The sequence below is a fragment of the Puma concolor genome, chromosome F2 (assembly GCF_028749965.1).
Source record: "Puma concolor isolate L17-30 chromosome F2, mPumCon1.1.hap2, whole genome shotgun sequence".
Classification (NCBI taxonomy): Eukaryota; Metazoa; Chordata; class Mammalia; order Carnivora; family Felidae; genus Puma; species Puma concolor.
Genome location: NC_141684.1, coordinates 54,318,114 through 54,330,998, shown reverse-complemented (window position 1 = coordinate 54,330,998; position 12,885 = coordinate 54,318,114). Strand labels below are relative to the sequence as shown.

Here is a 12,885-nt window from a genome sequence, read left to right as displayed (position 1 = left end):
AGCAGAGAGAGAGAGACACACACACACACACAGAATCTGAAGCAGGCTCCAGGCTCTGAGCTGTCAGCACAGAGCCCGATGCAGGGCTCGAACCCACAAACTGTGGGATCATGACCTGAACCCAGTCTAACCGACTGAGCCACCCAGGTGCCCCAATCCATCTGAATTCTATGATAAATTAATAAATCATCAATAAAATAGAGATCAGTCTCAAAGCACAGACACTTGCTTCCATGAAAATGTCAATATCCAGTCCTTCACAATAATCATGCAAGAAAATAATACCGAATATGCTCAATGGTTAGAGCAATTAAAAGGGTAGCTAAAGCCAATGTATATATGGGTTATGATGTCCTGAACAATACTGGAAAACCATAATTTACCATGGAAGCTTCTTCCTCTCTCATCCCAGGATTCTCGATTCCCTCACTGCACTTCTCCCCTTGCTAAGCTCCCTTGCGTTTTCCAGCCATTTTTTTCTTGCCAGCTCTCCCAGCTGTGTCTCCGGTCTCTTCCACCCCCCAGCTGCTTTAGCTTACACTTCCAGCTTTCCCGGGATTTTCTGTGTTAACAGTTCTGGTTTTCATGCCATCTGATGTCTCCTGCCTCATTTCTCACACGTTCTAACAGCTGAAATCCTTCATGTGTGCGAAGCAACAGTCCATTAAGAAAAGAGTGTTTTCAGGGAGTTAACTTTCTTTACTGAGAGCAGAAAAATGGGAGAGGCAAGAAAGGAAAGTTCAGAGGTGCCAAAGAGAGGCTACTATGAAGATAAGATGAAAGCAAAAAAAGAAAAAAAATCAAAAAATTTTTAGGCCTCAGAAAGATGTACGTATGACACTGGGATAATAATTCCTTCTGAAAATCCTCTTAAATGGTGTGGTTTAATAAAAATAATCCTCTTTCCAAGGAGAACATATTTTTCTTGAATTCTGGGGAACTGATGATAAAAATCCTTAAACACATATCCTCATACTATCTACAGTATACAGAACCCAGGTAAGCACACATACAGTTATAATACACACGCCGAGTTATTAACAAATGACATTGTATTAGCAAAAACCTTCTTTTCATAAGAACATTACCTGGAAGGAGGTCTAAAATGACACTATTTCCCATAAGCCTTATCTGTAAGCATGCATCCTAAGCCAGGCTTGGATTTGAATTCCTTGCAGTTTCAATATTAACAGAGAAAAAAACAAAATGACCAAAGTGCTCAACAGGAAAAAAAAAATTCTTTCTTCCTGGCAAAAAATCGAATAGTTTACAATATGCAAATTTAATGTATTTAAAGAAAGGTGCATGCTTCTCAGACATCTGAACATAAAGCAAGGTAGCACAAACACTAACAATAAAAAGATTAGCTCTGGGAACTTAAATGCTGCTTTGGTGAGCAGAAAATACATAAATTGACTCCTCTACTTACTAGTTAGTGAATTGGTAGTAAAATAAATAAAGACATCCTCCTTTAGGCAGTGTAAATAAGCATGGAATAATAAACAGGGCAATTAAAGAAGTCGGCCATTCACTCATTCATCCATCCATTCATTCATTCATTCATTCATTCATTCATTCTAACTCACCTTTCAGCGTTATTTTCCTGCTAAAAACAAAAAGTAAACACTACTCCAGTCCCTTCCATTCTGTTTTATCTGAGAATCTGCCTTTTGCACTGGAACTTAAGCTGCCATTCATAGAGCCTAGAGCTTTGGCTTGTCTTTGCCTCATGATGGGTACCTGACTGCGTACCCGCTTGGCACACTTCACTGTCTATCACAGAGCCTCAGATCGGCCTTCAGACATTTCTTGGTGAGGGGTAATTTCTGTTCTATCTAGTCTTGGGATCATCCAAGAGATAGTGGAGTTGGAGGATCACTGATCACCAAGCCTTCCCAGATGTTGTTTGAAGGGGTGGGTACGTACGGGGTGAGGGAAGAGGGCATAGGCAAGGAAGACTTCCCCTTCCCCAGGAAGCCGAGGAAGGTGTGGGATCGAACACTAACTTGAGCTTTGCCCAGGAATGCTTTTGAGAAATCCCAAAATTCACAGAAATCCACTTCCTGTTAGAAGTCCTGGCTGCAGAGTAAGTTCAGGATAGAAAGAGCCATTCCGCCTATTATTAAGGTTCTGCAGAACTGGCTGTATTATTTATGCTGGCCTGAGGTGATGGCTCTGCCTGTGGAGTCAAGAAGGGGGATACATCTAAGCTCTGGTTGTCCTCCTGGCAGCTTTCCATATTACTAAAGATTGCTGTCTGTAAAGTATCTTACAGGACACTTTTAAAGGAACGCGTTTTAAAGGAATGCGTAAGGGTGTGTGGAGGGGGCAGGTGGGTTAGCATTTTGCAGATGGATCTTATAGGACCCAATAATTCACAGTGCCCCCTTCTTTCTGTATATGTATATATGTGCATGTATATTACAGACTCTAAGTCTATATCCACCTCTCTCTGTATACATGTACGTAAATAGAATATATATTTTGTATATATGCAGAGGGAGTATACACACTCAGACACATTTGACTTCACTCTGAGACTTTCAACACTGCCTATAGATAGCACGCCAGAACTGTGTCACTGGTATACTCATGTGGCCATTCTCTTACAAACTGAGGCAGGTTTTATGAGATGCTATCGTATGTATGACATTTCAATCTTTTCTCTGACGGAAAACAACTACTAAATGACCAAAGTTGACCTTTCGAGAAATTCTGAGACACTTAGTGAGATGTAATGCTCAGTATCCCAGAGAAAGTCAAGGAGATTCATTTGAATGGAAATAACGTGTGACCTAATCATGTATGCTTAAGCACACGAGCAAGAGCCTTGCGACTGTCAATGCTCTATTATGATTTGTGAACGTGGTGAGTTTAGAAGAACTGAAGGCCTCATGATGGACTCTGATCTACGAAGCTGCATCTTCTCTGCGGGGTGGCTATACTTGGAATACTGGGCTTTGCATGTGTAAGCATGATCATGTGCTGCCTTTTTAGCCTGTTATGGGTTGAAATGTCGTCCCCAAAGGTCAGCCCCCAGAAGGGCTGAAGTCCTAATCCCCAATACCTCAGTATGTAACCTCATCTGGAAATGTGATCATTACAGATGTAGTTAGTTGAAGTCATAATGGAGAAGGGTGGACCCCTGATCTAACGTGATCAGTGTCCTCATAAAAGGGGGAGATTTGGATACAGAGAAATGTATACAGGGAGAATGCTCTGTGAAGACAGGAGGTTTGCAGCCACAGTCCAGGGACGTACCAGCAGCTTAAAAAGAGGTATGGAACACACAGAACCTTTTCCTGCGCCTTCAGAAGGAGAATGCCCTGCTGACACTGTGATCTTATATTTATAGCCTCCAGAACTGTGAGATAATCCACCCAGTCTGTGGTACTTTATTATGGCAACCCTAGGAAACCAATACAGAGCCAGGGCATGGAAAAAATGGTCAAGTTCTCTAATATGGAGTCCTGACTTAAATGCACAGAGGTGAGGGTGAGCAAGGCAGTGGTCATTACTCTGCATTTCTCATATCAAGAAGGTTTACACATCAGCCCAGCTGCTATACCAGAACTATTTCTTAATTATATAAATTCAAGTGAACACTGAAGTAACAGGGATGTTCACATAACTCGTGATACAATCTCAAAGAGGGAATCTGTATTTTTAAATGCTGTTTTCAGTAATAGATGAAGGGAACAGTCACCGAAACAATAGGAAGTAGAATTAAAGAGAAAACTTTCAATATTTTTTTTTAATTGTGAGGAACATTTTGAAGGGGCTCCTTAAGAATTTGGACTGATGAAAACTCCTAAGGTATTTCTGACTTCATTGGAACGTATTATATTTAGACTGATATGACAGATCATTTACTTTCTTTGACTCCTGCCCTTGCTTAATTTATGCTTTTCTTTGTTGTTGAAAAGTCCCTCAAAATTCATGCTTAAAAGCCTGCTCTGGCTCCCTGTCCGTCCAGTGTTCTACTGTGTAGCACCTGTGCCTATTTCAGAATTGGATTAATATAATTTTAGAGTTAAAAGTAAACCCACAATATTTTGGCTCAACTAATTTTGGCAATAAGAAAACCAATGCCCAGCTGTGATGACACAGCTCTTTAGGGTCTGAGCCATGAACAGAACCCAGGCCCCTTTTCATTCATTACCTTTCTGTAGTGGTGCCCTCATCATGTCTTATGTGTCGAACACATGTCTACCTGTGTCGTGTTCTCCCTAATCAGCTGATTTGGCTTCAGGGACGGTGTCTCTTTTTGTTTGTTTGTCTAGAAATCTCATCCAAAGACTCTGCTACACTGCCATATCCAGAACAGGCATACCAAAATGCCTGTTTAAATATGTATTATTTATGATCTAGCTAAGTTTCTGTAATAAGATACTAGCAACGGATAGTTCATGACTGTCCTTTAGCATATTGTTATTTTAAGTCCCTTCAATTTACTTAATATCTAGAACATATGTCCACTAACCTGCCTTGTATAACTAATTGGCATTATATATAACCCGGGTTTTATTTTCTTCATTGTTTTGATTTCCAGACCAATGGCATTTTAAGTGAGACGTGAAATATGGGCTCTGCTACCGTGGCCCTTTGTCTGTCTGGTCAAAGAAGGAACATAAACCCATCTAATTGATCAAGTAGAAGGGAAAAGGAAGAGGGAAGAAAAAAGTGAAAGAAAAAGAGAAGAAAAAAAAAACAACCCAGGCTTTCAAGACTGTGAACTCCTTGGAACAAAGACACAATCTCTATTAGAGTTGATAAAAATCACCAGGAAACAAATGTTTCAGGAGGTTGTATCTTAGCATATAACACAGAGAGAGCTAAGAGCAATTTCCATATCAATCTGCCCAAATGGAAAAACTGGTGTCACCTACAAGCCTAGAAAGAAACAAATACGTCCCCTGAACCTAACTGTGAGAGCCAGAAGCAAGAAATACAGAAGCAGCTTCCTCATGGCAGAATTGCATTTTTTTTTTTTTTTTTTTTTTGGGTCTGCCATCAACAGGTATTACCATGGTAACTATCCTGTAGTTAAGAAGTAGTAGAGGTAAGGAGATCTATACAAAACCACCATACAGGAAAAAATAAGAAAAATGTGCTGTAGCAAAACTAACCTCAGACCTAAAAGAATGAGCAACAAGAGACTTTCTTGGCCATTTGTCAGATCTTTATGTTGTTTGAAAGGGATGCTGCAGGGGGAGGGAGGGTCTCAGCCCAGGAGCATATTCCTTGGAGGAAGCAGGGAACTCTCAGTGGGGACCGTTGTGGCTCATGATTTTATTTCAGGTGCTAATCTATACGCCCATTCCCATGTGCACATTGTAGCTTTCTGAAGATGCTGTGGGGAAGGTTACAGCTGAGAAGTGTTGTGTCTGGAAACTGCTAAAAAGTGAACATCTATCAGCGAATGACTTCCTTACTGTACTTCTAACTCCTGCAGGGAGTATATTTAGTGACATTTTCTCTGCTTTAGCCTTCAGATAGAGAAGCTGGGTTTGCATGCTATGAATTAGTGAAACAGTTGATAGTATTTCTTCATATGAACAAATATAACCAATACCTGTAAAGCCGGTGTCAGGAAATCCCTCAGAGCCTGGCTAAAGCAGAACCCCATAGCTACAATCGTTCCTTCATTGCTCATGGCTTCTGATAACACCCTCTCTATGTTTAGCATCATGAACGAGGAGACAACTATTTCTGAAATTAAATTCTACATTTTTATTTTGTAAGCTATTGTTGGTCTGCCCCCCTCAAAGGGCACAATCTATCCCCTTTTATGTCAAGATTTTTGTTGTTCAAATGACCACTCCACTCAATAAGTGACATGAATTAATATACTCTGCTAACTTCTATGATTCTTCCAAGTTAGGACAGCTGACAAAACAAGTTTTTGAAGGGTAATGTCTGAAAGGTTTAGCTTGAGAGACAAATCAGTGTGGTATTAAGGATATTCTGCTAAGCCAGGCAGACATCAGACTGGTGTCCACAAGAGACAGCTGAGATGTGAGCAGATAAGGCTCTGAGACCTAACTACCTCTCTTGCCCGTTTGTGAGACTCAGTATCCCCTTTCATAAAGAGGTGTAAGCACTCCCTCCTTTAAAGGGTTGATATGAGGCTCACATGAAATAATGCGACGAAAGCGTTTTGTTCATAAACAGTAAGTAAGAGTGGATGTTGGAAATACTATTGTCCCTTGTTTTTCAAGCTTTCTGCAGTGTTAATATTACTTATCACATTTTTGATGCTAAGTAGACCGCAAAATTTTCACATAATGTTCTTGGAAGAAGATCTCTTTCTTTATCATTCTTAGGAGGTGCTTATCTGATTTGGATGTCCCAGTCTTCTATTAGTTCTTTTTCTTTTACCTTTGTTTTCAGTCTGGCAGATTTGTATCACAGGCACGGGTGTGTGTGTGCTTGTGTGTGTGTGTGTGCGCAAAGGAGGAAGGGGTAAAGGAGGAAGACAGAAAAGAGGGAAAAGCGAGAGGAACGCATGAGTTAAAGGGGGAAAGTTTTCCTTTCCATTCCACAGATAGGCACCCATCTCCGCTAGTCTGTTCTTTTAGCTGCAATCGGTAAGTGGCTAGCACTAAGTTACTGGTGGCCTTACACACTCTTCAGGAGAAGCAGTTCTGGGGATGACACTAATTTCTGCAACCAACTCTCAGCTCATGGTGCTCTGCTTCTCCATTCTCATGGTGAAGGGCTTTGCCAACTGTGGCTGAAGATGAAGAAATCCTATTTCTCAAACTGTAACACGTACATCTTTTTAACGGTAAGTTACACCTCCTATCTTTTTTGTTTGCTTCTTTTATTAAAAAATAAAACAGCTCTCTCTCTTTAAAATGTTGCCCCTTTGCTTCTGAGGGGTTTTGAATTTTCGCCTCCCCATTATCCCTTCTATTTATCTCCTGCTTTCCCTGTTCCTTCTGTCCTGCTGTTCAGCACATTCACCTACTGACCAAGTCTCATGGGTTCTACCTCCTTGAATGTTTGTTACAGTAAATTTTCAGTTGTTATAATACCTGCGTATTGAAAAGGTTCACAGAATACAAAAAAAAACACCTACTATGAAAAATGAAAGTTCCTTTTTACCTTATTGCCCTAATCCTATTTCCTATCCTACAGGTAAGCACACTTAGAATTGAGTAAAACACTTAAAAAACCCTGGAAAGATATAAAAATCTAAAGTTTTTTTTCTTTCTTTGCTACATACTTGGTAACATAAAGTATCCCTACAGTAGGCATTTTTCAACAGTTTCATTGTACTCATTTGCTGTATGTTAGAGAACTCATTCTAGCACATATGGAGTTATCTCATTAAAAAAAATTTTTTTTAAACGTTTATTCATTTTTGAGAGAGAGAGAAAGCATGAGCAGGGGAGGGGCAGAGATAGAAAAGAGACACAGAATGCAAAGCAGGTTCCACGCTCTGGGCTGTCAGCACAGAGCCCGATGTGGGGCTTGAACCCACAAACCATGAGATCGTGACCTGAGCCAAAGTCAGACACTTAACCAACTGAGCCACTCAGGCACCCCTAGACTTATCTCATTTCTTTTAATACCTACAGAGCATTCAATGGTATGGAGATACTATATTGGGGCATTTCCACGCCAATGGATATTTACATTGTTTTTGGTATTCCTCAATTAGAAACAATGTTATATGATTGCTCTTGCCTATATATCTCTGGTTGTGAGTGAGGATATTGATAGGACAGATTCACAGACATGGAACTGATGGGTCAAAGGGCATGTGTACTTTTCATTTCATTCTCCATCTCGTCACTGACCTAAAGCCAATGTGGTATTAATATACTGTCTATGAGGCTGTAAAAAAGAATGTACTTCTCTGTTTTGTTGGGTTTTACCACCAATCAGATTAATTTATCTTAATACCTTCTGACATTCTTGGGTATCTTTGTCTGCTAATGGTATATCTGCCTGGCTTTCCAGTGCTGCTGTGGATTTGTTGGTCTCTCTCTCTCTCTTTTTTGAATTTGATGAGAGAAGAATAAAGTAACACCTCATTTACTTGATCAGACATCCAAGATCCATAAGACTTCTTGCCTGGACAAGGTCAACAGGTTCCTAACTCTTCTTGACTCCTTTATATTTATCCTCCACAGCTGACCAAGTGACTTACTAAAGTGCAAATATAGTCACTTAATTTCTTTGCTTAAATTCCTTCAGTAACACACTAATGCTTTGTGGGCATTACAGTTTGCATTTTCTCTCCTAAGAAATGGATGTTGATGTCTTAATCTCCAGTACCCCAGAATGTGACCTCATTTGGAAATAAGAGTCTTTATAGAGGTAATCAAGTTAAAATGAGGTCATATCCAATATGACTTACAAAAAGAGGAAATTTGGACACAGAGACAGACATGCATGGAGTGAAGATAAAGTGAAGAAGCACAGGAAATACATCATGTGACGACAGAGGCAGAGAGTAGAATCAGGCTGACCCAAGTCAAAGACTGTCTGGGGATACCAGAACTAGAACTAGCAAGGAAAGGTCTTTCTCCTACAGAATTCAGTAGGAGTGTGAACTTGCTGACACCTTGATTTGGAATTTCAGCCTCCAGAAATGTGATAATGAATTTCTGTTGTTCTAAGCCACCCAGGTTGTACTACCTTGTAATAGCAGCCACAGGAAACTAATGCAGAGGGCCAAGTTCAACCTCCTAGATACCTCACATAGCACCTCTCATGCGGTGTGGCTCGCTGCCTCCGTATCTTCCTTCCAAACCTTCCTGTGAACAACACCCTACTGCCTTATGTCTCACGTGCAAAAGATGCTTCCTACCTCCTTGACTCTGAACCTCCTTGCTTCTGAACACACTGGTCCCTCTACCCAAATGCCGTTCTCCATGCCTGCATGCACTGCTAATGTGCCTCAGCTGATCTCCCAGGGCCACCTCCTTCAGGAACTGTTTCGGACATCCCTCTTCTCTGCCAGGCTTCCCGGGCATATCTGACTGTCCCGTGAGTCCCCTCCGTGCTGTATTCAGAGCATCTGGACATTATTTTGTAGCTGTTTACACACATCCATCTCCCTCTTCTCTGCTGTGAGCTCCTTGAGGGGAGACCCATTACCTTAGCAGCAAAGTCCCTACATAAAGAATGTCCAAAATGGTATTTTTCTCGGTAAACAGTGCACAGTGCCGTGACTATAGCAATTTATCATAGACTTTATCTTATTAAACATGTCTTGTGGAAAGAGTGGAGGTTGACTGCAAATCTGATGCACACAACAGATAATGACCAAGGAGTACTTTTCCACATATGAATATGTGACTGCGTTCGGGCTTGCCATTATTTTTTATGAGATTCATTCTTTTAATCTGCCACACTTAGAAACTTGAGATGATTGCTTCCTTCATTAGAGTCTTCATTAGAAACAGAAAGTATATCAGTGCTTGCCTAGGGCTGGGGGGGAGTGCCGAAGATGGGGACATTGTGTGACAGCGAAGGAACGAGGGGTTTCCTTTTGGAGTTATAAGAATGCTTTGAAGTTGACTATGATGATGTTGCAAAACTCTGTGAATATACTGAAAGCCACTAAACCGTATAGTTTATTTTTTATTTTTTAAAATGTTTATTTTGAGAGAGAGAGAGAGAGAGAGAGAGAGTGAGAGAGAGGGAGGGGCAGAGAAAGAGGGAGAGAGAAGCCCAAGCAGGCTCCCCGTTGTCAGCAGAGAGCCCGACGCGGGGCTCAAACTCACGAACTGTGAGATCATGACCTGAGCCAAAATCAAGAGTCGGACGCTTAACCGACTGAGCCACCCAGGTGCCCCTAGACTGTATAGTTTAAATGAGTGAATTGTAGGACATGCGAATTATAACTATTTAAACATGCTTAAAAAAATTAAAAAAAGCATGATACATTTAATTCAATCCAGTCTGCAAGAACTGCAGTCAAAACAAGTTAACTCTTTAGTTGCCAAACACCTGCCTAGATAAAATAAATCTTCTGCACTAATTCAAGAGAAAACAAACAAAAACCATATCCTGTGAAGTGTACAACATCCTAAAGAAATCACAACAGACACCGGGACGTATCACACCAGGCCCGCACACTCTGACCATCCTGTTGCCAACATACAACATCATTAGGCCTCGGAACTTCTTCTTTCCCTCTGTATCATATTAGAGATATATTTAGTTCAATAAATACAAGAACAAGGAAGGAACCAAAATGATGAATGATAGCCAAGAAGGGAATTACTCAAATCTACCAAGTTTTAGATAATGGAGGGGAAATCAGTTATGTGTTGAATCCAATGACCTCTGTACTAAATCAAGACGGTAACATTTGTCAGGATGTCAGGCAAAAGAACACGGTATCTTCAACACTTGCCAAACTGTTCAATATTTTCTCAATAGACAAGGCAAAGAATGACAAAAGCAGACATCCTGGAACTTACTCGTATACTATTTGTATTTACCACCTATGATGCAAATGCCAGTCACACTTTCCCAATGAAATTTCAAATTCTAGAAGACAGAGAAGGTATGCGGGGCCTGGGTGGCTCAGTCGGTTGGGCGTCCGACTTCGGATCAGGTCATGATCTCACGGTTCGTGGGTTCAAGCCCCGCATCAGGCTCTGTGCTGACAGCTCAGAGCCTGGAGCCTGCTTTGGATTCTGTCTCCCTCTCTCTCTGCCCCTCCCTAACTCACGCTCTCTCTCTCTCTCTCTTTTTTTCCTCTCTCTCAAAAATAAATAGTAAACATTAAAAGGCAGAGAAGGTAGCTAATGAGCGTTCTCTGCTCTCATCATTCCATCCCCAGAGCATTCAGCAAAGAGTTAACAATTGCTTTATGGGGTACAGGATACAGCCATCTTAGAATCTCATTGTACTAAAGGGATTTTTTTTTTTCCTTTTTAGTAACTAACACTGTTTTGAAGAAAATGTGATTTACTACATGGAATAAAAAATCTATGTAATAAATGACTCCATAATTGATTGTTACTGTTTTGAGGCCCCATTTCTAAGGACTTTATTTGGGAGAAACGTAGGCTATAAAAAACCCTTCAAGATCAATAGGTTGTTGGCTCATGAATGTATCTGAGCATGACTCAATGAGCAGGATTCCACTGGGTCCACCCAGATTGACACACTCTACAAGTTCAGCTTTGAAAACTACCTCAGAACTAAATCTATTTTAGAGAGCGCTTTTAATGTAACCACAGAGATGTGCATCATGGAAAGGGAGGGAATAATTACGCTCTGCAGCATGTCCTTATATAGGTCACATACTCCAAAAATGATACTCTTTGCTATTGAAATCTGATGATTAGTTACCAAGTTCAAGACATATCTGGAAAACATACAGGTACACGTAATCAGCGAAGATAAGTTATAGAGAGAACGATGCAAATATATGAATAAATACCCCAAAACATTCCCAGAGTTCAATGCAATCAAGAAAAAAAAAAAAAAACATGTCTCACACACATTCACAAAGAGATACTCAAGTGTGCCACTTCTGAAGGCTCCTCAGTTCCTATGGAGGGACTTCCCAGCCCTCTGTAACCTCCCTTCCACACAATCACCTTCCCTGTACCTCTGCTGATACCATTTACGCCAGGAATTTTCTCTCCCCTTCTCTCCTGGCCACTTAGTTCCAAGTACTGAAGGTCCTTCTTTGTAAGGCATATTCTTTTCCTTCTGTCCTTAGATTCTGCTCAGCTCATTTGGCATCAAGTATTATCTTACCTGTCCTATATCGGGAGTGAATCCTTTCTCTACACAGTTCAAGTAGATAACACTCTGGGTTTTTCCTGGGTCTTTCTAATGGGTGACTGGAGAAAGCACAAACGAGGTATCCTAGGCTCAGCAACTCCCTTCATCCTCTAGGGAGTGGGGCTGACCTCTGGGAAGATGTGTTTTCCTCTGATCTTCATGACATAGTTTGAGTTTGCTCCTTTGGGCCCGCAGAAAGCCCTGTCCCTGCCTGTGTGGCCTGTACTTACTTCTGGGTTTTGGTATCAGCACAACAAAAAACCCTGCACTCCAACCTGAGCTTTACTAGTAACAAAAGTGATATCTAAGTCTTACCTGCCAATTATTTAACCCTATCTCTTATTTTTTCAGAACTTGGAAGAGTCTGAGAGGTTTCACTATTGTGGTTTTCATCAAAGACTCCAGCAGCATTCATATACATGAGAGTGTGTGTGTGTGCGTGTGTATAGATACAGATTAGATAGCTTAAAAAATGGATGTGAGGTTGTGTACCATGTCCCTGCCTGGACATGATTTTGCATCATGTCTCATAAGTCTTTGCCACCCAGGGCTTCACCACAATGCCCAGGGTATGGTAGAAATAAGCTCAGAAGGGGTTAATATGAATACATCATCCAATTTATATAGAAGATTAAAAGCAAAACTTAGGACTACAAATACCTGTGAGTCTAGCTAATGGTTATGACTTTATTAATGCATTTTTGGTATCACTTAGCAGTGTTAGCATAAAGTTAATACAGGCAATTAATAAATGCTAAACACTGTGATCCTGCAGAGTAAATTTAACAGCACACAGCACAAGAAGAGAGAATAAAATATAAGGCAGATACTGATTTTTTTCATCAAAACCCACAAGATCTCATTTCAACAAAACCCTGTCATTGAATTTACAGCACATCTAAGTGAACTGTATGTAGGGTGTATGCAGGTGTATCCATATCTAATTTCCAAAGCAGTAATGGTAATCCATCATAAGCCAAATTTTCATTTACCTGCACCTTACACCTTCCTATAATATATTACGTTATCCTTTGCTTGCTTTTACATAAAAAGCCTCACATAGACATATAAAGCTACTAATGTGCAATGTTACTGGGGAATAACAATTTGATTCTCTAA

General features: G+C 40.6%; 1 long non-coding RNA gene across 1 annotated transcript; it reads left to right on the top strand.

Moving 5' to 3' along the window:
• Positions 1 to 3,186: 3,186 nt before the first annotated feature.
• LOC147572023 (uncharacterized) lies at positions 3,187 to 4,970 on the top strand. The gene is made up of 2 exons (XR_015247012.1): positions 3,187 to 3,278; positions 4,553 to 4,970. It is a non-coding gene; the product is annotated as an uncharacterized LOC147572023 (long non-coding RNA).
• The last annotated feature ends 7,915 nt before the right edge of the window (positions 4,971 to 12,885 follow it).